The sequence below is a fragment of the Lagenorhynchus albirostris genome, chromosome 4, assembly GCF_949774975.1.
Source record: "Lagenorhynchus albirostris chromosome 4, mLagAlb1.1, whole genome shotgun sequence".
Classification (NCBI taxonomy): Eukaryota; Metazoa; Chordata; class Mammalia; order Artiodactyla; family Delphinidae; genus Lagenorhynchus; species Lagenorhynchus albirostris.
This window is the reverse complement of record NC_083098.1, coordinates 115,516,846-115,543,682: the sequence shown is the minus strand read 5'-3', so window position 1 is coordinate 115,543,682 and position 26,837 is coordinate 115,516,846.

Genomic DNA, 26,837 nt, shown 5'->3' with positions numbered 1-26,837 from the left:
CTGAAGATACAATTTCATTGTGATTTTTTGTAAATATTGATAAAACTATTACTGTTCAATGGACCAAAAAGTAAAATAATAGAAGGATGATAAACTATAACAATCATTTCAAATAATCAAAATGGGCAAAGCCAGAATAAATAAAGCAAAGGATTAATTCACTCACCCAACACGTATTTATCGATCAACTCACTATGCACCAGGGAAAGACAGAGTAAATTGATGAGCAGGAAATCATTCTATGAAACTATCCTCCAAAGAAAATTGGACAAATTCCATTGTTTCTCTCAGTGAGGAGTTGTTCCTGTCATTCAATAGAAGGCAGAAAGATGCGATCCTTGTACAAGTTTCTCAACCTCTCTAAGCCTTAGTTTTTCATCTAAAACATGGAGGTGGTAATAAGAGTACCTATCTCAAATTGTCCTGATAATTGCTTATGTAATACATGTAATACACTTAGAAAAGTGGCAAAAAGTATACAATAAATATATTAAAATAAATGCTAAAAAGTATATTGTATTCTCTAGGTTATAATTAAACATACTAATAAGTATGTTTAACTAGGTAAACATAGGTAAGCTTGGACCTTTAGTATCTTAGAAAAGAATCTATATCATTTTCGCCTTAAGTACTGGATATATAGCAACATCTTCATCTTGAGCTGCTCTCATTTTCTGTACTTTTGTCCTGATCTTTGTGATTTCTGTGCATGTTCTCGTTAGTTGATCCTGAGTACAAACCCTGTCTAAAAGAATGTGCTTCACCTGTTCTTGCTGAAATCTGCCAATAAAATGCTATTAGTGAATGTGGTTTCTAAGCAATGAGGGTGAAGGAAAATAAAATACATAGTCATCCTCCAGATGAGGGAGACCCTGCCTGAAATACAACTACTTGCAAGGATATTTTTCCTGTTAAAAATAACTTTTTAGATTAGACTCTTCCTTTGCTTCAGAAACAGTCTACACCCATAAGTGAAACCAGCAGAAATTCCATAACTGGACCTGTAAATCACTGGGAAAGGAAGGTATCTTTTCATGTACATATTGACAATTGCCAGTGATTGGCTGGAACTCGCAGGTACCAACTTGTGAGAGATGATTTTGTGCATCTCCTTCCCATTTTCACATTCAGTAACAGTAGTAGCTTAAAATCAGCCAGCTCACTGGTTCTTTAAGAACAGTGTCCAGGGGGTCTTACTTCAATCATCCAACTGTCCAACCATCCACCCACCTGCCCATCTTTCTTTCCATACATCATCCTTTCCACTCATCCATGCATTTGTGTACCCATCTGTACATCCATCTATTCACTTATGCATTTACTCACCCACCTACCATCCATCCATCAATTCAACTGCCCAGATGTACATCCATCTACATCTACATCCACCACCTACATCCTAAACTGCTAGCTTGAAATCACCCCATGGATATTGGCATACGCTAAAATTATGAACCTTGGGGTTTGTTTTTTTGGAGAACTATTTGTTAAACAGCTAGAGGTACTTAACACTAGCATAATATTGACCATAAAGTAGTGACTAGTCCCTTCCTCTGAATTTTTTTTTCATATACTAAATGCCAGTTTATTTTAAACTGACCATAAGCATCATGGGATGGCTGAGCATCCTGCCATATCAGGCCAAGGGGTCTGTCTGAACTTTTCCTCATATAGAGGAGCACACAGGGAGCCTGAGAAAATACTCAGCCAAGAGGACCTGGAGTGAGGAGAGGCTATCAGGAGGCCAGGAGGCCCAGTGTTCTAAGAGGTAGAATTTAGGGCGGGGGGGTAGAGGAGGATGGGGAAATGGATACAAATTCCACTTCATAGATACTAGTGTGAAATAAATGAAGACATTTACATTTTCCCCTATAACTGAATTTGTTTTTTCTTTTGAGACCTAGTCTACAAAATTCTGAAGACTTAATTTCAGTCTTCCCTCCCCTCCCCCTGGAGTTAGACCTAAATTTAAGTCCTTGGTATCACAGTGTGGATTGGAAGGGTTATATGGCTGGTCACTGGTGATATCAAATACTCATACTGACATCTCACCTGTTAAGGAATACACATTCCCATCTTTTTTCCCATACCTGATTTATTCAGGACACTGCTGGACATCTTTGCCACATGGGAACTATTCTACTGCCCCCATCAGCTCTGAGCCTTAGGAAACTGTGAGGCTAATTCAGAAAAATCTTCCCAGACACCCTCCAGAGGATTTACACTCTCCCAGGCTCTCCTTGAAATGCTTTGGGGAAGGTGATCACATAGGACTCTTCTGCTCTCAGGTACTTGAACTTATCTGAGGATTTGTGATACCATTTTCCTCCTCCTGGAAATAGCAGAACCGTTTCTATGGGATCTGTCAGCAGAAAATGATTTATTCTCCCTAGTTCTCCCATCACTCCCCCTTGTCCTGGGAATGTTTCTCAGTGTAGATAAAAAAGAAGACTTTCTTTTATAGCATCATGGATTTTATATTCTCTAAGGTTTTTTAGACCTAGTTTCACAATTCAAAGCTTAAGATTGGGAAGATTAAAAGGTCTTTTTTTCTTTGTTTTTCTGTTCCATGTTTCTCACCTTAAATGACCACTTCTGAGTATATGAAATGCTGAGAGGTGGAAGAAAAAATAAGTACAGAAAACTGCAAGTACATTTGATAAAACTTCAAATAATCATATCCCACCATACTTGCTTTAACATATTTTCTTATTAAGACAAAGGGAGAAACGTCTCTTAAAATAATTACATGGCTTATATTTTATAGGTGGTTGTAGAGTCAAGTGAGGGGTTACAAGCAGAGTGTTTGGACAGGAAACGAGCAAACTTTTAAGGATTAGGTCCAGGAAGAGCTAGTATAGAATGTGATTTGACACCTGTATAAAAGGGGGCAGTTAAGGAGACGAGTATAGCTGCGTGCATTAGAAGGCAGAACACACACACACACACACACACACACACACACACACACACACACACAGCCTTGTTTTACATATTCCACATGTAACCTTCTTACTTTTTTTTTTTTTTTTTTTTTTTTTTTTTTGTGGTACGCGGGCCTCTCACTGCTGTGGCTTCTCCCGTTGTGGAGCACAGGCTCCGGACGCGCAGGCTCAGCGGCCGTGGCTCACGGGCCCAGCCGCTCCACGGCATGTGGGATCTTCCCGGACCGGGGCACGAACCCATGTCCCCTGCATCGGCAGGCAGACTCGCAACCACTGCGCCACCAGGGAAGCCCTACCTTCTTACTTTTATCTTCTAGATCTTTGAAAATCAGAGTGAGAGTTTAGGTCTCAGGGTACACATAAAAGTTGTTTTTTGACTTTCTACTTCAAACACTGGCATTGGAGGACTAGGTTAAAATCTAATGAGGAATGTGAGATATCATAAAAGTCCATTAAATGCTGAAATTCAGCAATGTTTTTGAGTGGTTAAAACATCTTAAATCATTTTACTCCCTAAAATCTCCTTTTTGTAAAGAATGTGAACTACTGATATCATATATTCACAATTTTTGGTGCCCTTTTCTAAGCTTTCTCAATAATTCACCACTTCTAACTTCCATAACATTATAAGAGGATAATGAATCATTGTGAGTGTGAGCTCAATATAAGTTATTTCACTTCCCAAAGAGAGAAAGAAAATGTCACATGGAGCATTCTAAATGAAAGGGCTTATCCTGATCCTACACTATTCCAAAAGGAGGATTCATTCAAATACATCTGTTAATCTTTCTCACAAAGACATATTTCGCAAGAGTTGGCCAAGGAAGGACAGATAATATAACATGGAAATCTTCTGCATGATTATAGTATTTCTCTAGAGCATGCTTATTATTAATTTATGACTTTGCACCTTCCACAAAGGCTACTGGGAATATATTCTTCTAGGCGCTTTTATTCTTTTGAAGGTAAGTTCATAGGTAAGACAATTTATTGCAGGAAAAATTATAGGGTATTATGCGGTACTTAGATTAACCCTTGTGTTCTTACTGACTTCAGAAATGAAAAGCGTAAATGATGAGTAAAGCAAGAGTTGTTTAATCAGTTCTATACAACGCCCTCTTAAAATGCTACAGTGAAAAGACAGGAGACCCCAAATGACCAAACAGGAAGTCAAAGGAAGCTATATATACAAACGCTGAACAAGGGAATCCCTATGATGCTTAATATTCATTTCACTCAGTGCATATAATCTTTTACACATCAAAAGAGATATCTTTCACCCAGGATTAATCAGTATTAAAATAGCATGTAGTATAACATAAGGTGATTCCTCACCAGGGAAGAATACTAGAATTTTTCTTTATTTTCTGCTTTGGAGATAACACCAAAACAACAACACCAAAAAATGACAAATAAGCCTACAGGTACTGCTGTTGTCATCTTGGAAAAAAAATACCTTTGTGGCAAATGCCAAGACAGTGTTGGCAAAGCTACACATTGAATCATAAATACACAGGTTTCGTGCATCAGTTATAGCAACCTGACTTCATATTAGTTAAACTCTGTAACACTTAGCAAAAACTAACTCTTTTATAAAGACAGAGTAGCATTAAGTTCAAGCAAAGTGGCATCCAGAAGATAACCACGTTTGCCTTGTAAATTCTCCATAACTCGATAGATAAGATATATTATTTTGTCACATATTATTTATGCTTATAGGCCATTTAAAATCATTTCTTGCACATCATATTCTATTACTAATTTAAACAGATTGACTGGTTAAAGAGAAGAACATGTGTTTTAGGAGGCAAATAAGTCACTTTCAATTCCAATGCTTTCACTTAATAGCTGTATGACGTAAACACATTGCATAAAACTTTTTGGGCATCAGTTTCCTCATTTGTAAAATAGGGATAAAGTTATCTAAGCTGTAAGACTGTTGTGAGTATATTAAATACGTATATAAAGCAACTAGCAGAGTAACTAACCCAGAGTCAGTACTGGCTAAACACTGGTTCTCTCTTGTCTTCCTTCTCTTCTCTGTTACTGAACAGAAAAGACATGTTGAGAAAATAAGAAAAACACAAATCTTACTAATCTTTCAGCTCTAAAAATCTACTTTGGAGCATCCAGGTTGCCTAGAAAATAGAGCCTGAGGTACAGCTTGAGTACTGATGCTTTGCTGGGCAATGCCAGAGTAGCGGAAAGGAATAGAAGGCAAAGAAGAAAAAGAAATGAAGAGGTGTGAATTACCCAGAGGTCCTTGCTTCATGAAGAGATACAAACCTTCCCTCTGTTACTTACAACATCAACAATCAGGCTATAAAGAAACACCATGCCCCAAAATGGACAAAGAAGGGGAAATGGAGAGGGACTTTATCTGTCCGATTCCACCATCTTCCATTGGTCAGTGTTTGCCAGTGGGGATTCCAGTTTGCATCTGACAGGTCAGATAGTGGAACTTCCCAGAGTGCATATGGAGGGTCTCCTCAGCAGCAGCCAGAGCAGAGTAAAGGATCAAGGGCTCAGAGACAGGTAAACAGAATCTGAAGCAGCACCTAGGAGATGTCACCATGGTTCTCACCAACTTTTCTTCATTAGATTTGCTTCAGTGTCGTGTGGCATCAAGTTCCCTTTCCTGAATCCCTTAAGTTCTTACTGTTGGATTTTAAGCAGACATGGATGAGAGAGGTCTTTTGACGTGAGAAACATCTGTATAGAGGTGTCACAGCACAATCTGAGGCATGAAGTGGCAGATAACTTTGAGCAATATCAAAATTAGATATTAGCCTTCCAGTCTTGTTGTTCACTCTTGAGACACGCCTCTGGATAATAGATTCCAGTGCTGCATACCAGGTAACACAGAGTTGTGGTATCATCCTGAATTTTTAAAAGAGGTTTATGACTAGTAGAAATTGGAAATTTTAGCCCTAGAGGCATGCTGGAAGAATTCTTGACTCCCAGAAAAATAACAGATGTTTCAACCTCATTTTGTACCGAGTTCCAAGACGTTGCACTTGAGTGTCCAACAGTTGGGGTCTAAGTGCCTCTGGCATTGTATAGGTCAGCACAACTACAAAAATATGTACTCACTTGGACTCTGAAGTCAGTTACTATTTGACTTTTATGCAAATATGTAATGTAGATAATTCTAATGCCTTAGAACAACTTCTACCAGTAAAGGATGGCGGAAGTTGGTAATAGTTACATTTTGAGAAAGGAAGAAAAAGAATAGGATGACTTGTGAAAAGTACTATTTTATTCTTGGTGCAGGTAGTTCAGTATTTTTAGGAACCTACTCTTCAGAGGTAAAGATAACATAAGCAGACTTTCAATAACATAAAGAAGTTATACTGTAAGTTTTAACTTCACATATTCAATGCATTCAACGTTATAAGAGTTCTATACATCTCTACATAAATTCACCTACTTCTTTTTGTAGAATAATTACTTAGTTGTTGTAGTAAAATATTATAAATGTTCATTTTAATGATATTTGGTCATCCTGGCTCTACTACTAACTAACTGTGGGACTCTAAGAAAATTACCTCACTTCTTTGTTCCTCAGCTTCCTCATTCATAAATAGAGATAATAACAGTTATTCTGATGACTGATAGAGTTAATTGTGTACTACTAAAAAAAGCACTGGGCATTTGTCAATTGCTCAAAAAAGTGGTTATTGTTTTTATTATTATTTAGTAGTATTAGTGGCAATATAGTCATATAATGCAGAAGAGTTCAAAAAAGTCATAAATCACACCAAATCCACCTTACATAAATAATCATCCTTAATAATAACTGAACATTATTTTGGCATCTCTCTACACATGCATACAGATAGAAGACTACATGCATACAAAAAATACATAGACCAGCAAAACAATCTTTGAAAATTAACACTTTATTTTCTATTCTAAAATTAAAATATCAAATTTAACTGTAAATGTAACAGAACTAAGAACTGAAGGGAAAATAAGGGGATTACTGAACATCAAATCTTCTCTAACCAATAGATAGTTATTGAAAGAGACGTCTGAGCTAAGAAACAAAATTAAAAACCATTAAGAGACTGAAGTCATTAGGTTTTTTAAACTTTTTTTTTTTGCTTTGTGATATTATCAACTGCCTCCATGTTTTAAGACAAAAAATAAATCCACAACTTGTTCCATCTTCCCTCTTCCATTCCTTTTTGAAATATATACAATTTATTTTATATTTTCAAGGTTTATAACTTATATTCTGATCTTAAACTATAATTCGCCATTTTCTAAACAAAAACGTGTTCTGTATTTAAAAGAGCTCAAGTCTTTCACCACTTTTGTGCTATTTTTTGTTTTAGTTTGTTATTTTTGTTGTTATTGTTAGTTGGCCTTTTGTTTTAAACCACTGCTTCTTTAAGTGTGGTTCTTTGTTTCAATTCACTTCATGATTGTCTGGATTTCATCAAGTGATTTTTTCAAGAAGAGCTCAAATGTGCTATCTTTGTGCCTGCCTGAGATGTTTGTCTCTTGTCTTTATCTTCAGAAGACAACTTGGCTTGGTAAAAAATTCTTGGGGCTGGTTCGCATTCTCCCATCACACCATTGTTTCACTGTCATCTAGCATTGAGTTTACACTAGTCAAACCATGACTTCTTCCATTCACCCTGGTTGCCTGGATTTTATCAGTATGTCTGTTTTCAAGAAGGTTTCTAAACACTCTGCTCCTTGAGCTTTTCCTGTTTAGGAATATCTGCCAATTACTTTTACACTTGCCTGACAACTTGGACCGTGTATATAATAGTCTTTAGAAATACTTTCCTATGTAACAATTGTAAATATATATGCACCCAACATAGGAGCACCTCAATATATAAGGCAAATGCTAACAGCCATAAAAGGAGAAATCAACAGTAACACAATGATAGTGGGGGACTTTAATAACCCACTTTCATCAATGGACAGATCATCCAGACAGAAAATCAATAAGGAAAGACAGGCCTTAAATGACACACTAGACCAGATGGACTTAATTGATATTTATAGAACATTCCATCCAAAAGCAGCCGAATACACTTTCTTCTCAAGTGCACATGGAACGTTCTCCAGGATAGATCACATCTTGGGCCAGAAATCAAGACATGGTAAATTTAAGAAAATTGAAATCATATCAAGAATCTTTTCTGACCACAACGCTATGGGATTAGAAATCAATTATAGGAAAAAAACTAAAAAACACAAACTTGCAGGCTAAACAATGTTACTAAACAACCAATGGATCACAGAAGAAATCAAAGAGGAAATTAAAAAATACCTAGAGACAAATGACAATGAAAACAAAATGGTCCAAAACCTTTGGACACAGCAAAAGCAGTTCTAAGAGGGAATATAGCAATAAAATCTTACTTCAGGAAACAAGAAAAATATCAAATAAACAACCTAACCTTACACCTAATGCAACTAGAGAAAGAAGAACAAACAAAACCCAACGTTAGTAGAAGGAAAGAAATCATAAAGATCAGAGCAGAAATATATGAAAGAGAGATGAAGAAAAAATAGTAAAGATCAATGAAACTAAAAGTTGGCTCTTTAAGAGGATAAACAAAATAGATAAACCTTTAGGCGGCCTCATCAAGAAAAAAAGGGGGAGGGCTCAAACCAATAAAATTAGAAATGAAAAAGAAGTTACAATGGACACCACAGAAATACAAAGTACCATAAGAGACTACTATGAGCAACTATATGCCAATAAAATGGACAACTTAGAAGAAATGGACAAATTCTTAGAAAGGTACAATCTCTCATGACTGCAGTGGGAAGAAACAGAAAATACAAGTAGACCAATTATCAGTACTGAAATTGAAACAATGATTTAAAACTTCCAACAAACAAAAGTCCAGGACCAGATGGCTTCACAGGAGAATTCTATCAAACATTTAGAGAAGCGTTAACACCTATCCTTCTGAAACTCTTCCAAAAAATTGCAGAAGGAACACTCCCAAGCTCATTCTATGAGGCCACCATCACTCTATACCAAAAACAAACAAAGATATCACACAAAAAAGAAAATTACAGGCCAATATCACTGATGAATATAGACGCAAAAATCCTCAACAAAATACTAGCAAACCAAATCCAACAATACATTAAAAGGATCATCCACCATGATCAAGTGGGATTTATCCCAGGGATGCAAGTATTCTTTAATACCTGAAAATCAATCAGTGTGATACACTGACCTGTACTCAGAAAAATATAAGACACTGATGAAAGAAATTGGAGATGACACAAACAAATGGAAGGATATACTATGTTCTTGGATTGGAAGAATCAATATTGTCAAAATGAATATACCACCCAAGGCAATCTACAGATTCATTGCAATCCCTATCAAATTACGAATGGCATTTTCCACAGAACTAGAACAAAAAATTCTAAAATTGATATGGAAACACAAAAGACCCCAAATAGCCAAAGAAATACTGAGAAAATAAAATGGAGCTGGAGGAATCAGACTCTGTGACTTCAAAGTTACAGTCATCAAAACAGTATGGTACTGGCACAAAAACAGTAACATAGATCAATGGAACAGGATAGAAAGCCCAGAAATAAATTCATGCACCTATGGTCAAATAATCTACAACAAAGGAGGTAAGAATATACAATGGAAAAAAAGATGGTCTCTTCAATAACTGGTTATGGGAAAACTGGGCAACTACATGTGAAAATATGAAATTAGAACAGTCTCTAACATCATACACAAAAATAAACTCAAAATGGATCAAAGACCTAAATGTAAGGCCAGACACTATAAAACTCTTAGAGGAAAACATAGGCAGAACACTCTTTGACATAAATAGCAGCAATATCTTTTAGGATTCACCTCCTAGGGTAATGAAAAGAAAAACAAATATAAACAGATGAGCCCTAACTAAACTTAAAAGCTTCTGCACAGCAAAGGAAACCATAAACAAAATGAAAAGACAACCTACAAAATGGGAGAAAATATTTGCAAATGAAGCAACCAACAAGGGATTAATCTCCAAAATATACAAACAGCTCATGCAGCTCTATGTCAGAAAAACAAACAACCCAATCAAAAAATGGGCAGAAGATCTAAATAGACATTTCTCCAAAGAAGACATACAGTTGGCCAAAAAGCACATGAAAAGATGCTCAACATCACTAATTATTAGAGAAATGCAAACTAAAACTACAATGAGGTATTATCTCACCCCAGTCAGAATGGCCATCATCAAAAAGTCTACAAACAATGAATGCTGGAGAGGGTGTGGAGAAAAGGGAACCCTTTTACACTGTTGGTGGGAATGTAAATTGGTACAACAATTATGGAAAACAGCATGGAGGTTCTACAAATAGAACTACCATATGATCCAACAATCCCACTCCTGGGGATATATCCAGAGAAAACTTTAATTCAAAAAGATACATGGGGCTTCCCTGGTGGCGCAGTGGTTGAGAGTCCGCCTGCCGATGCAGGGGACACAGGTTCGCGCCCCGGTCCGGGAAGATCCCTCATGCCGCGGAGCGGCTGGGCCCGTGAGCCATGGCCGCTGAGCCTGCGCGTCCAGAGCCTATGCTCCGCAACGGGAGAGGCCACAACAGTGTGAGGCCCGTGTACCGCAAAAACACAAAAACAAAAACAAACAAACAAAAAAAGATACATGAACCCCAGTGTTCATAGCAGCACTATTTACAATAGCCAAGACATGAAAGCAACCTAAACGTCCATTGACAGATGAATGGATAAAGAAGATGTGGTACATATACACAATGGAATATTAGCCATAAAAAAAGAATGAAATAATGCCATTTGCAGTAACAGGGATGGTCCTAGAGATTATCATACTAAGTGAATTAAGTCAAACAGAGAAAGACAAATACCATATGATATTGCTTATATGTGGAATCTAAAAAAACGATACAAATGAACTTACTTACAAAACAGAAATATAGTCAGAGATGTAGAAAACAAATTTATGGTTACCGGGGGGAAAGGGGAGGGGAGGGATAAATTAGGAAATTAGGACTGACATTTACATACACTATACATAAAATAGATAACTAATAAGGACCCACTGTATAGCACAGGGAACTCTACTCAATACTCTGTAATGACCTATATGGGAAATGAATTTTTAAAAGAGTGGATATGTATGTACGTATAACTGATCCGCTTTGCCGTACAGCAGGAACTGACAGAACATTGTAAATCAACTATACTCCAATAAAAATTTAAAAAAAAAAGAAATACCTTCCTGAAATACTTGATAGATAGGACTTTATTTTATTTTGGTCTTTTTGTATTGACTATTGGTGTGGAGAAATTTAAACCCAGCCTTTAAATGTCACAATAACTAAGAAATCATTCCTTAGCCTTAGGACTCAATAATTTATATAAGATACATCAATAATTGTTCCCTGGAACATGATGTATCCTTACATCTGTAGATTTATTTTTTTCTTTGCTTTAGAGGAATTATCTTCAATTGTATCTTTAAATATTTCTGTCCATTTTATTGAATTACCTAATCAGGTACACCGATTTTCCTAACGTTGAACAGTTTTTGTCCTATTTCTCTTTTTTATCTTTTTCTAGTTGTTTTAATTTCTTTTTCATCTACATTTCCTTTGACTATATTGAAATTTTCTTCTATGTAACTATTTTAAGAGTCAGCTGTGTCATCTATTTCTGTGTTTCTTAATTATATAACAGTATTATTCTGAGTGCTAATTTTTCCCCATCTTTTGACAATCTCCATTTTTATCCCAGTCTGTGTGTTTATCTTTAAGGTTTTGTTTTATTGAATCTGTGTTATTACATCCTTTGGTAAAAATGAAATACCTATAGGAAATGTTTTTCTATCTCATGTTTTTCAAACCTGGGTTCTTCTTTCCTTTTTTATGTTATACTTCTTTATTTCATTTCTGGTAATAGTGTGTTTTCACATCTGCCATTTCTTTTTATCTCACTGTGCTTAAGTCAGGCAGTTTTAACCAAGCCTTCTATTTCCGCTGAAAAAGCATTAATATTTACCCTTTGATTCTCTTTCCAGCTTATTTCAAGCCTGATTGTGCTCTATACAACAAAGTGGCAAGGAAACAGGAGAAGGAGAAGGGGGAAACTTTACTGAGGCTACTAACAAACTTTGTTGGATGATGTGGGCTCCACTGTCTCTTCAGAGATTTAGCTAAACACCATGTACCAGAATTCTTTACATTTGGTCGATGCATTCCATTCCTGTGGGGGAATATTCCCCCAATTCAATGAAGAGCCCATCAGAATTTCTGTATTGTAACTCCACCAATATCAGTATCCTAGTTGTGATATTGGATTATAATTTCTCAAGATGCTACCACTTAAGAGACTGGATTATGGGTATATAGGATTTCTCTGTATAATTTCTTAGAACTGTTTGCAAATCTACAATTATATCAAAATTAAAAGTCTAATAAAATGTAAAGATATAATATTCCTCTCAAAATTATTAGTGACATTGAGCACTAAGATTAATCAATATAAATGTCTTAGAATAATATGGTTATGAAACTCAATGAAACATAAATTATTTATAAAAGCAGAGCAATAACATGAAACAATAATGTAATAATATTTCTATAAATATAAGATTCCAGAATTATTAACAGAGTATTAATTGTGGTAAGGATTGTGACAGAGGGATGACAGAATGCTCTGAATTCCTTATCTCACTTAGGTAAGACACAGTAGAAAACTCTCCCTCCCAAAATTTTGAGAATAAGATTTCAGAAACTAAATATAATATTGAAAATCTTACCAGTATTTGCTGGTTCAATGAAAAATAAGATATATGCATATTAAGAACAAAGTAATATAAAATCAGATAAAGCAAATCATATAGAAAAGTTGTAAACACTGTAAATAAGAATAAAAAAACAAAAATCATTAAAAAAATGCAGAGCCCATCAGAAAGAGTCAACCCCTATAACTCACATCCACTATTTCATTCATCTAGCAGCTCTTTCCATCTCCCCACCTCTCACCCTTTAGTAATACTTCACACCATGGGAAGGAAACTTTAGCTAGTATTCTCAATGAACCTTATCTGTCCAACTCCCACCCATCCTGACTGTGGTTTGTTTATTCTGCCTTCTTTCTCCTGACTTTCATTCAAATATGAACTTAATGTTAAACATAAAGCATTCTAAAGGCAACACTAATTCCAAACTGAATCTAGATTACCACTCTTTGGTAAATGACAGCACATATATGCTCAGAGACGGAAGCTGGTTTATTCTGAGTCAGCCAGGACGAATAGGCAGAGGGGGCACAGATAATACTAATCAAACTCAAAAGCAAAAGAAGTACTAGAGCCATTGACCATGTCTGTAGAGCTGGACTTGGCAATGCAGCTGGGCAAACAAGTAATAGTGTCTAAGGGTCCATCAGTCTCAGCTGAGGTTAAATTATTGATATTGAAAAGTCTAAGATATCAAAGATCTCACAAACTGAGCAGAAACAATGATAGTGAGATGTGAGCTAGGCACTGCATAGTAAAATAAGCAGATAAGTGTAATCTGTAGAAACTGGGAGAGGACCCAAATAATAAGTCAAGATTCAGGAACAGGATCCTAGGAAAGTAGAGTCAGAAAGAAAGCCAGAATTCATAAGGGTAACAGGGCAACTTGATTATGTGGTGAAAGAAGAACTCAGAGGACAGATCAAAGCCTACATCACTGAAGTACTCACAGGCAGTGAGAAGTGGACCTGAGGAATGACAAGGATGCCAGTTAAGTACTAGGGTTCTGTATCTCAGGTTTAACTTTCTATTAACTCCCATTCAATCCACCACTAGAACAACGTGATACTTCCTTTACTGCTCAGGATTGGCTCAGAAACCAAGCTGGGAAAGAGTCTTCAAGAAGGAATATCATGACAGCTATGCATGTTTGAAACTGGAAATGGCAGAGGCAGAAGAAAGCCTCCTGGAAGCTAGTTGGTGGTAAGTTTGTACACAATCAGCTTCTACGAAGAATTCTCCCCAGTTAGAAGGGCAAGGTTATTAGTCCATTAGTGGCCGTGGATATAGGTGCCATATAGGTTATTCCTAAAGTTCATCATTTTCACAAAGTCTCACCTTACTTTGAGGTTTTAGTTTAAGCACAATTGCAATAACCCAGTGACCTGTGCAATGTGTTTAAAGACATCTATTTGATTAAATATGATTAAGATACTCAGTTTCCCTTTAGGATTTCCCTGGCCACTGCTACCCCTGCCTCATCAGGAAAAGGTATATTCCCCAGGAATAGGTATATTTTCCCCAGGAAAAGGTATATTTTTAAATTGTTTATGTGAATTTTTACCATGGAATGGCATTCTTTTCTCTTGTAAACACTGAATTACTTGATAAATTGGCTAACCACTTCCTGAACCCAGGCCGTCTGACGGTGCCTAGTAAGGTAAAGCAGTCTTTTCCTAAGAAGTTTCAGAGCGGCCACTTACTCATGATGGCAGGTGGGAAGGCCTGTATTATATATTCCCAACACATTTTCCAAAAATAGCTTCTGTGTATTTATTGTAATCCAAAATCTTAAAAAAAAAAAAACACTAATCTTTAGAAAACCCATGAAGTATTTTTTTGCATTTACCTTAATATACAATCCTAAATATTAACTATAAAATAGCAGTTAATTTAAACTAAAAATGAAAAGAACTCTATGCCAGTAGCAAAGATGCACAGGTTATTTCCATTGCCTCCTACCCCCATCACTGTATAGCTTAGTTTACATAATGAAGAAGGTGATGAAAAAGTCATCATACTCACAATAATAAGGGATATGAATCCTCAGGTGGTGACACACAGGCACGGAGAAATTCAAGCAGAAATTCTGGGTGACCATCTATTAGGAATGCTGTGGAGCATGTTAAAATTTCTTTTAACTGAGTAAGATTCTCACCAACTCTAACAGTCTATGATTATTTTCTATTCTAAACTTCATGAAAGTTGATTTAGAACAGGTAAGGGGAAGGGAAAAAAATAGGATCTCACGGCTATAGATTTTCAAAGAGAATATTGCTCAAAAAAGATGGGAGACTCCTAAAACTAATAATCTGTCTCTACATTCTCATATAATTACATTAAGGAATGGAGAGACAACATCTAAACCAGTGGTTCTCAAAGTGTGGTCCAGAACACTGAGGGGGTCCCTAAATTCCTTTCATGTAGCTGCAAAATCAAAACTACTTTTCCTAATAACCCTAAACATTATTTGTTTTATTTTTTACTTGCTCATAATGTATACAATGTCATTTTGAGAAACTAAACGTGTAATAATATCATCGCTGTGCTAGCTAATGAAATGAATGAAAAGAATGTGCATTCATTTTTTAAAAATTTTCTAAGACAGTGGCTTTCAAGTATAAACATGTGCATTTTCAGATATTAATTCAGTTGGCTCTCAGTACTTCTGTGCCCTTACTAGCTTGCTTCACTTTATTTCTGCTATAATCTCTGTAACCTTATTATCATCCATAAGTCATTATTTTGAAATCTCAGAGTTTTCCTTTTTGCCTACTGGTAAACACAAAAAGTTGGTGAATGTTATAGTCCTGTTTTGCAATAGTACTTTTAAATTTCTATTTTAATTTCTAATACACTAAAAGTCTTAGCCATCTTCAATAATGTTAAGAGTGTAAAGGGATCCTGAGACGAAGAAGTTTGAGAAGCACTGATCTAAACAAACTTCTTTGCCTAAACATGGGGATCTCTGATGAGCACACAAAATTATATAAAATCTATAAAAGGTGCCATTATGGCCAAAGATGAATCCAAAAAGCTACACAAAACTAGAGCTATTAGTTAGAAATTCTAAATTCAATGTCAAATATTCTTAATCATTTCGGAAAAATAAAAATTATAAGTACTTTGCCTGGAGATGGTCTAAAGGTAAATGGGGACAAAGAAAAATGTTTCTGATATTATTTTTACAATTAAAAACAATGACTTCTGTGGTCAGTGGGCTTATTTTTGGCCACAGGAAAATATATTTATCTACTGCTCCCTTTCCATTGTTGCAGAAAGGTGCTGCTATGGAGTGTGTTATCCTCTTTCTTTGTTAGTGGGGCAGAGGAACAGAATCTTAAAAAGAGAGGAGGCAGACACAAGTTGTATATGCATAAATGTCTATTTTGTTTAATTGGTTCTACCACCTATAACATTTTTGGTAGCTCAGAATGCTGAAGAATATTACAGTAGCACTACTAAAAATCCATGTATTAATGTTAATTGCTTAGTAATCTCCTATGTTAGAAAAAGCTTGTATGTTTTATAAATTTCTGTGTTAAGACTCTTTCAAAGTCAACACACCTTTATACCAAGAGTTCTTAAAGCAGGTTTTATGGTTAGATTTCACAGGCTCTATGAACATTTCATTAAATTGCCTGAGAAGTGTTCATGTGAGAATATACAGGCATTTTTCTGGGAAGATGAACTGTAGCATTCATCAAATTCTCAAGGAAGTTTTAGTCCCAGAAAATATTCTTAAAATACTGCGTATGGCTAATGTTTAAAATAACATTTAACTGAAATGGCTAAGTAGTGCAGCAATTTTTTAAAAAATTCTTTGTCAGCAGGGTCATTTTAATGAGGTCCAAATTTAAGAAACGGTCCTTTTTTCTTATCTATAACTTACAAATGTATATCCATATAAGCCTATGGAAATATCATCAGAAATGCCCTACATAATTCATTTTAAAGAATGTTTGAATTTCTGAGAGCTGTCAAAGTTTTCAAAATAAACAAGGCAAATAAATGTATAGTATGTATTGTTTAATTGGGGATAATTCACATTCTTCTAATGTTTACCTTTAAGAAAATGTTTTAGGACAATATGGAAAGCAGCTGATTAAATGAATAAGATTTATGATAATGTGTATTTCATTAAGTCTTAGTATTCCTTTCTTAAACTTTGAATGTGTCCCCTGAGACCAAAATGGGGCACTTCCTGTCTATTTCAGCTTCAGACCTAGAATCAAACTTTCTTCTAGTTTTTGTGCTAATGGAAAAATAACTAAACTGAAATGCATGGAATGACATTTTGAACACAGGAAGAAGAATCAGATATTACTAAGAAAAGTGAATTTATTTCACAAGCAATAAATACTGTTATCACTATATGTGAATATGTCATTTCAAAACTTTGGATAATAGTTATTACTCATATTAAATATAATGAATTGGGAATCCAAACATATTTAGTTTTGTCAATCTGTGCTACAGATATTGCTATGAGTTAAGATAACGTTACAAAGTTTGGAGGGCATATTTTTCAGTTGTAGGTTCAACTGCATATAACAGAAATATTTGAATAACAGGGGTTTAATGAGAAGTTATTTCCCTCTCATATGAAAGAAAACCAGAGAGACAGTCAAACTAGGTCTAATGAAATGACTTAAAATAATTCAGCTCCTTCCAGCTTTCCCCTCCCATCCCTGGGGTGTGGTCCTTGCCTCAGGTTTCAAGGAGGCTGCTCCTGCCCCCTAGGCAGTAGGATGAGCATAGAATGAAAAAGGCATCTCTCCTCTCCTCTAAGGGAACTGCCATGAGTCCTATGCAACATCTCCAGTTCCATTCATTAGCCAGAACTCTGTCATCACCAATTGTGGTAGACGAAATGGCTCCCCAAAAGTGTCCGCCCCCAATCCCTGGAATTTGTGAATATGTTAAATTATATGGCAAATGGGACTTGGCTGACATAAATAAGGTTACAGACCTTAAAAGAGGGAGATTATTCAGGTGGGGCCAGTTTAATCTATGAGCCCTTAAGAGCAGAGAACTTTCTCCAGCTGGAAGCAGAAGGAAACCATGGCATAAGGGGAAATCAGAGACATTCCCAGCACAATTCAACTCACCACACCTCTGTTGGCCCTGAGATGTAGGAACCCACATGCAATGACCAGTGAGAGGCCTCGAGGTGCTAAGGGCAGCCTGAAGCTGACAGCTAGCAAGGAAACAGGGTTCTGATCCTACAAATTCAAGGAACTAGTTTCTGCCAACAACCTGAGTGAGTTTGGATGTGAATTCTTCCCTAGAGCCTTCCAATGAGAACACAGTCGCTGACACCTTGATTTTTGCTTTGTAAAGCCCAGAGTAGAGAAACCAGCCAAGCTAACTCAGACTTCTGAACTGCAGAACCATGATATGACAAAATCTGTGTTATTCCAAGCTACTGAATTTGTGCTAATTTGTTACAGCAGCCATAGAAAACTAATATACCCGGCCACACCCAGCAGCAATAAAGGTTGGGAAATATGGTCTTTCTTCTAACTATGTGGTGGTATATGCAGCTGAAAACTTTGGGTCAGTTTGAAAAAGAACAGGGAGAATGTGTATTTGTTCAACAGCTAGTCTCCACCACAGAAGGAGAAGGGAGGTTTGAATTAATGAAAAAGAAAGGAATAAAGCGGGTTTAGTATTTTTAGCATTAAATGGAATAGAAGCAAAAGTAAATAATATAGCTCTTAAAGAGGTTCAAAATTTTTAGGTTCAAAACATCAAACTATTTACCTCTAATTTTGCCCCTGAATGTGCTATGCCTTTACAACTGAATACAAGGTGATACAATCAAAGCTCTCTCATCTCTCATGTATGAAACTGGCAACTGGTCAGTTAATAATTTTCTTAAAAGTCAGTTACATTGGGAATCATAATAAAAATTACATATCTTAAGGATTGTATTTTAGCGTAAAACATAAATGTACATTCAGAGGCCAATCTTTTTAGGTAGAGTCCGGGCCATTCTTTGAATGTATGGCAAATCATGGTTTTCTTGCACTATTTCTAACATTTCCAGTTTGAGTTTCTTTAAAATAAAGCAAAAACTTAAAGAAATTTTCAATTCAATCTGAGCACATAATCCTTCTAAAGTTTCTTTAGAAACCTATCTCTTCTACAATGAATTCATTATCATTCCTTTTATCTGCTTACCTGTATGCTTCTCAAACTACTATTCAACTTCAGTGAAAGTTTTCTAAAACTTTCATTTATTTTGCACACATATTTCATGAGTGTATGTAATAGTCTATAAAAATACACAATCCCAATAATAAGTACTATCTGCATGTACAGGTTTGGCTGCGGATGAATGAGAAAGAAGTGAGGGGGGGGTGTACTGGACTCTCCCTGGTGCTTGGACCTTCTTGGTGGAGTAGGTGTCAGGCAGTATTTGCAGAGGGAAGAGAGGGCAACTCTTAATTAGGTGGGTCAGTTAAAAAGAGGAGAATAAGAGGATTTGCAATTTTTCACCATCCCTACAGAAAAACAAATCAAAACAGAAAATTGTATTTCTACCTACACATTCAAATTCTAGCTTCACTGAGATCTTTGAACTCTATCTCCTTCAAGCAAGTAGAACCATCAAGCAGTTCTCATACTCAATAAACTGTTAAGCCTTGAAAAAAAATAAACTCACACCATTTCCTTCTTCCCTTGGAAAAAGCTCTTGTTCCTTTGTGAGCCTGAGAAGTCAAGTCGGGTTTCTCAGATAAAAGGTGTGGTGGAGGAGAACTCACCAAGAATGGAAGGTGCCTATTTGTCCAAATGGAGTGGGGTGGGACACAGAGGGAGGTGTGTAAAGCAGGAGGGAGAAGGATGAGATCCTTTTCCATAAATGTTCTTGTCTTCTGAAATGGCAACTTGAACACACATTTCTGAAGAGGAAAAGTAAACAGTTTCTAGTAAAACAATTGAAAATTCACCCTCATAAACTAAACTTTGTCTGCTAGAGACCTTCAATTATGTCCTGACCTCCCAAACTGATTTCATGTTTTAAAACAAGCTGTAATTTTCATTTGAGAATGATTCCTTTCCAGCACCAAGCTTTAAGTTTCTCTTATTGGATTAGTTTAATAGCTTTAACCTTTCTAATTTAATTTATAAAAATCCTAATGACAAAATTTCAACACTGTAAAAAATTTTTAAATAAAAAATTAACTATGACTCTTACCATTCCAAGAAAACTATTTTCCTTTTAAACTTCTCTACTAGGGTTTTGTCTTTATGCATACATAGTTTTGACATGACTGTAAATACCATGTATACTTTTATTATATTATTCTACTTACATTTGACATTATATGATAAAAATTCTTCCATGTTTGTTAAATAGTTTTCACAATTACCATTTGAGGAATTTCTTCCCAAACTAACGTATGCTTCATGTGAGGAATACCATTCTCTGTAGCATAACCTTGACTGTCTTATTACGATATGCAGATAATTGTTCATTAGCTATACGCTGACACTAACAGCATGGGTTAGAGTTTGGGCTTTGAAATCAGGCAGGTTTTTGCTTTAAGTCTGGACTCTGTTCTGGAGTAGCTAATGTGACTTTGGGTACTTGGAGTTGCCATTTGGGGGAAAAATAATATTTAAGTCATAGAAAATTGCAAAGATTGAGTAAAATTATGCACGTAAAGCACCTGACCACAATGCCTGACACATAGTATTTAACAAACGGTAGTTACTGTGAGATAATTAGTATCTGTTCTGCTTAAGCACTATATACACTTCAATTCTCACCTTTATAATATTTCCTAATTTAAAAATAAAAATTGAGAGAGGAAGACCTAAACTATACCCTCATAATCAGTTCCCAACCACATTAGCCCTTGATGTTGTACACCTGCTATCTACCCTGCTCACTGGCCCAGCACCTGCTATTTTGTATTCTCATTTATTTTCATCCGAACAGGGCATATCTCTTCAAATAAACTGTAAGCTACCCAAGGCCAGGATAATATTGTGCCTCTTTGTGGCTCAACAAGATGTCATCACTTTCACTCTGTTACATCTCCAAAGCAGTGTCTTTGTCCAGTATTTCCACATCGCCCTGGGTACTGGCACTGCTTCCAATTTGGCTCATTTCTTTACAATTTCTAACTGGGTTTTATAGTTTTGTCTCATCTTCCTTGGCCTGGCTTTACACATCTTCTAAATTAATGTTAAGAACATTTGGATTTAAAAAGAAGAGATGGTGGTAGAAGAAAATGTAGCTTTGGGTGGAGACTAGAGTATTTCAAACACTAAAAGGATAAATAAATTTAAAACGTTTGTTTTAAACTAGTTTTCCATTGTATTTATTTACTGTTACAAATCCTTTACTGAAGGAGTCTTAAACACAAGCATATTTGAAACAAGAGGTTATTTTAAACATATGTGTGGGCATTATCCAAATTTATGCAGTAAGCCCTACCCCAGAATCAGCCAATTTGGCAGGTTTGGCAGGTTTCAAAACTGATTTTTACAATAGGGCTCAGTGGAATCACAAACTTCGTTGTATTTGACAGGTTTATCACTCAAGTCCCACACAGACCAACCTCCATGGACACAAAAATTGAAAGACACCCATTTTGATGACCATAGGAAAGTCAAATGAAATTCAGGCAGAATAGCTCCATTGTACATTCATATCTGTAACCTGAAAGTACCATCTGTCATATGTCAAACTTAATGTTGGCAATGGTTTCATTTTATTCTGCTGTTGCCAAATCAAAAGTTCTACTTTTTAACTTGCTGGGTCCTTAACATACCACAGCTTATAACAGGGAAATATCTAGCTGACCCACTATTCAGGAACTAGAGGCATAGAATATAAAATCACAAGTGTTGAGCAAGGATCGTATGAAATCTCAGCATCATTTAAACCTAATTACACTTATGAGTTATAGATGGCTGCTAAAGTGGTGAAAGCTTTATTTGCGGCATTTAGAGTTTGCTTAGGACAAAAATAATATCTGATTAAAATTGAATTTGTAGAACTCAACCTCATAAACTTATGCTATGGTAAACCACAGACCAAAGAAATTCACTGAAATAAAGTCTCCTCATGTTTTTCAGGGCAGAGCAAAGGAGATACCCAACTGGGGCATTGTGAGGGAGGGACATGTCATGCTAGTTATACAATACCCATAACTTCCACCGTTAGTATTAATATTAGTAAAAAGTCTGATCAATGGATGAGAACAATTATAAACTAAGGAAAGGCTGATCACAAGAGAGAAATAAAAGATTATTTCAAAAAAGTGGAGGAACTTTCATGAGACTGTTCATGAGCCAGTGGAATTGAGCTGTTTGGAGCAGTGTCCACTCAGAATTCCATTTTCACCATCTCTCCCTGTTGAACCCCCTACCTTTGCCTCCAACAAAAACTCTGGTCACCTTTTCTGCAAATCTTTTCCCGATACTCCTCATGGCAGTGGATCCCACCATCTCCTAGCTTTTCCATTAGGGCGAGACTTATCACAGCCTCCTAAGTGACGTCTCTGTCCCCTGTTAAATTCCCGGCTTCCTTAGGGTGGAGAACGTAGTCTGCTATCTTTAGAGACCCCCAACCTAGCGCCTAGCATAATGCCTCCTAAGTGGGAGGGAGATAAGGAATTGTACTGACTCCGATAAGCATGGGGCTTTCCTACTCCCAGTCCAGCAGATGGCAGCAGTGCTGCCTTTAGCAGAGGCAGAGGATTTTTCTCAACATTTGGGCCTCCGCTCGTTAATAAAAGCACTGCTGCATTTCCATCTTTCTCCTGCATCCATGGCTGAGCCATCAACTCATGAACATTAATTCACAGCAGTGTGCATGCCAAAAACATATGAGTCCCTGATTTGCCAGTCTCTGTGTAATTACCTGTAAAATGGAGGTGGAAAGTTTGAAATTTAATAATCCCCCTTCCTCTCTTCCCGCTAACACACATTTTGAAACACATGGGATAATTGCTTTTAACATAATAGATCACACATATGTGATGAGTAAAGTGTGCTGGGGTAGGGGCGGATATATCCTCCATTCCTCCTGTTCCCAGCTGGAGAGACTTTAGCTATAAACAAACCCTTCAGCCTTTCTTTCCACCCTGACCTATCCCTCCTTATGGTAGGAGAATCGGTTGGTCTAACGGGTGGATGTGGGAGAAGTCTCTGAGCAAGTTTACTCAGGCTTTTCCTCTTTTTCTCTTCTGGAGCCATCTATGCAAGAGCCCTGACTTCAGGTCTGCTCCATCTCATGTGGTAAACATCCTAATCCATCAGGGAGGTCTGCCGTTATCAAGCGTTGCTTATGCCAGATGAGTAAGTGTATCTAATAGTGGCAAAGTGTTAGGAAGGCTGTGGTGGCTGCATATCCAAGTGCTTTCTTCAGACCAGATTTTGATTAGTAATAAAGCTGGCATTTTTGATCTCCATCTATCTGATACCTTAGCCTACCCTTATAAAGGAGAAGACAGTATTTTATTTGGGGTCCCCCAAACCCTAACAAATAGAATACAAACTGCCTTACTTTTTAAAGCTTAATAAAAAGAATAAGAAATTTCCCTCATTTTTTTCATACCTAAATATCTCTCTTGTTTTACAGCCAACATTTAAAATAATATTCTTTTTTTAAAGCCAATATTCTTTAAGATTTCTTACTTTCAATCATTAGCTGCTTCATCAAACGCTGAAATTAAGTAACATTTTAAAAAATAAGCCCTCAAAGACTATTATTTTTTACTACAAATAACTGGCAGCAAAATCAGTGGATATAAGCAACTACTCTTTGCAACAAAGTAATTTTATGTGGGCCTGACATCTGCTCAGTGCCACCCCACCCCCCACCCCCCATCCCCCACTCCCCGGGCCCCCAACTGGGGAAACTTTCATTCCTTCTGAAAGTAGTGTGCTATACTTGCAACATTTGGTTAACCAAATGGAACAAAGCATGCCCATTTACCTCACTGAATAAAATGCTCAAAAGCATTTTGCTTTCTTGACTAGCCAAGTCTTATAGCTTTGTATATGCTCTATTTCTTAATGAGGACTTGAGCAACTAATTATTTCAAGGCCCCTAGAGCAGTCTTCAATATTCTCAAAATAAACTTTGACATTTTTAGTTGCTAATCAGCTACAGCTGAAGGGAAATTTCAGAAGCATTAATGGGATGGGCTAATGATACATCATTTATATTTCAAAGCCAAAAATTCTCCCTTTTTATCCTAAAATTAGCATAATCCTTAACCACTCTGAAAACAAGATTCAAACAGCAACATTTGTAGCCTCTTCACTCCTCTCCCAAAATCTTTTAAAGAGTAGGAAATTTATAAACTAAAAACACTAAGTTTGCACTGTTTCCTTTTACCTCAATAGTCTTCCTTTTGGGGCTTCCCTGGCGGCGCAGTGGTTGAGAGTCCTCCTGCCGATGCAGGGGACACGGGTTTGTGCCCCGGTCCGGGAAGATCCCACATGCCGCGGAGCGGCTGGGCCCGTGAGCCATGGCCGCTGAGCCTGCGCGTCCGGAGCCTGTGCTCCGCAACGGGAGAGGCCACAGCAGTGAGAGGCCCGCGTACCGCAAAAAAAAAAAAAAAAAAAAAAAAAAGTCTTCCTTTCCACCCTGGTTCTTCTTTTTTACTTTTCTGAATCTCATATGCATAGAATTGGATTAACCGCAATCTTGTTTGTGACACATTCTCATCATTGGTGTATTCACAATTTGCTTTTATTATTCTATTTATAACTTTAATAATGGGATAATTACCCATAATTCTACCACTCACAACAAACAAAGATCCCCGTCCTCAAGGATATATTCAAGGATTATACTCTCGTGGGAGCAGAGAAACTAAACAAAAATTTATTTTTAAGTAAATATGGTATGTTCAAAGATGATAAATACTATGAAACACATACACACACACAACACAAAGCAAAGTAGGATACCATAGATAGGAAATGCCAAAGATGGGAGAGATAGGCTGTAGTATTAAATAAGGCGGTCATGGTAGGCTTCATTTAGAAAACAAGATTTAGTCAAAGACTTGAAGGAGACAAAAGTGTTGTCCATGCAGATATCTTGGAGAAGAACATTCCAGGTAGAAGGAATATCCAAAGGAAAGATCTCAAGGTGGGAGAGCTCCTGGCATATGTGAGGAATAGCAAAGAGCCTGCTGTGATTGCAGGAGACTGAACAAGGGAGAGAGCAGTAGAAAAAGTCAGAGAGGAAATGGAAGGTCCTAGCCTTGTAGCCATCACATAGATTATAGTTTTTACTTTGAGTACAACAGGGGGCTATTTCAGGATTTAAAGAAGAGAAGTACCACTGTATGATTCAAGTTTTAAAAAGCTCACTCTGGCTTATTTGTCGACAATAGACTCTGAGAAGACGAGAATAGTGGGAAACCTTATTAGGGATCCTAGTGACTCAGTGGAAGGGGTGAGAAATGAGCAGATTCTGAGTATATTTTGAAATCAGGGCTAAGATTTCCTGAAAGATTAGACGTGGGATGTGAAAGAACAAAAGTAATCAAAGATGACTTTCTAGTTCTCATAAGCAACAATAGGGTTAGAGTTGCCAGAACTGAGATTAATGAAGCAGGATTGTGGATGGGTGAGGGAAGGCAGGAGTTCATTGCTGAACATGTTGAGTTTGAGTGGTACTGTGCATTGAGTGGAAATATCACTGGATATATGAATGTTAAGTCTGGAAGACAGATGGCCCTAGAGGTGTGAATATGAGAGTAATTATCATATAGATGATTTTCCATTGCCATGACATTTTCAAGTTTCATGTCTGAGTATAATCCTATTGATGTGCAACTCAAAATTATAGTTTTAAAGTAGAACAAATAGATTTGGTGGAAATCTGAGATTTGGGGCATAACTAAAGGAGAAGAGAGTTCCAGTTATTAATTACAGTAAACAAATGTGTCTATCATGACAGAGTTTACAGTAAGGAAGCACATTTCTTCTTGTGAAAATAACTGATTGGCTGAAGACTTGCTGGTCCAATGAAATAGTATGTGGGCCTTAAGATAGGTATCTGTATTACCTGAGGTGAAAACATTTCCAATATTTCCCTGGTGAAAAATACTGGTTAAAATAACATGTCTGATATTATATCAACATAAAATTAGAGAAAAAGTCAGATGACATTCCTAAAGAATACTCAACAAAATATAAATGGCCCCCTTGTAGTGGTGAGAATTCAAGTGATCCTCTTATTCTATATACTTTTCTATATTGCTTAAATTATTACTATGATTTTTATAATTAGGAAAAAAGTATAATAAAGCCATTATTATTGTGAATAATAAAAGAGGCAACAATCAAGAATATAACAGATTCAGCACACAATTATGTAATGTTAATAAACAGTTCCAGCTATCATCACAGAACACAGAATGCTCAATTTTAACCTTAATTCTATCACTCTCTTATGTGTCTTCAAGCAAATGAAAAGGTCATCTGTATGAATACTGCCTCATTGCAAAAAAGATAGAGTGATTACACCAGGGTGTGGTGGATTAACTAATCAGTGCCTGAAAGCAACTTCGGGAAAGTGATGTAAATCATTTTGAAGATTTCTTTTTTTTAATTAATAAAGTCTGGGCTTTCCCAAGAAAAAAAAAAAATCAGAGCTCCAGAGATTTTCACCTCCAAAAGCCAAACCCTACCCTCAGTTATGTGTATGCAATTAGCTGCATGCACATAATTGAGGGCAGAATTTGGCACACAAAATTTGGAGTAATCTGGAAATTTTTAAATCTGGAAAAAATTAAAATCTGTTTGATAAAATAAATTGTGATGTGACCCAAATTCAAATGGGCTTTGATGTGTTTAAGAAATGGTGTGTTCACTTACATGAGAAAATAAAAATTTCATTTAGCCCAATCTAGAACAGACAATTCTAGAGGATAGGAAGGAAGAAAATAACACCAGTGAAATTTTCCCCGGGTTACAAAGATCATGTACGTCTATGATAAGAAGTGAGCTTGTGCCCCTTACTATTAATGGATGCCTCATACAACAAAAGAAAAAGAGGAGAGGTGAAGAAGGGAGGGGAGGGTCTGTGTGTGAATACTCTTGAACTCCCCATAGTATTCGTAACTGA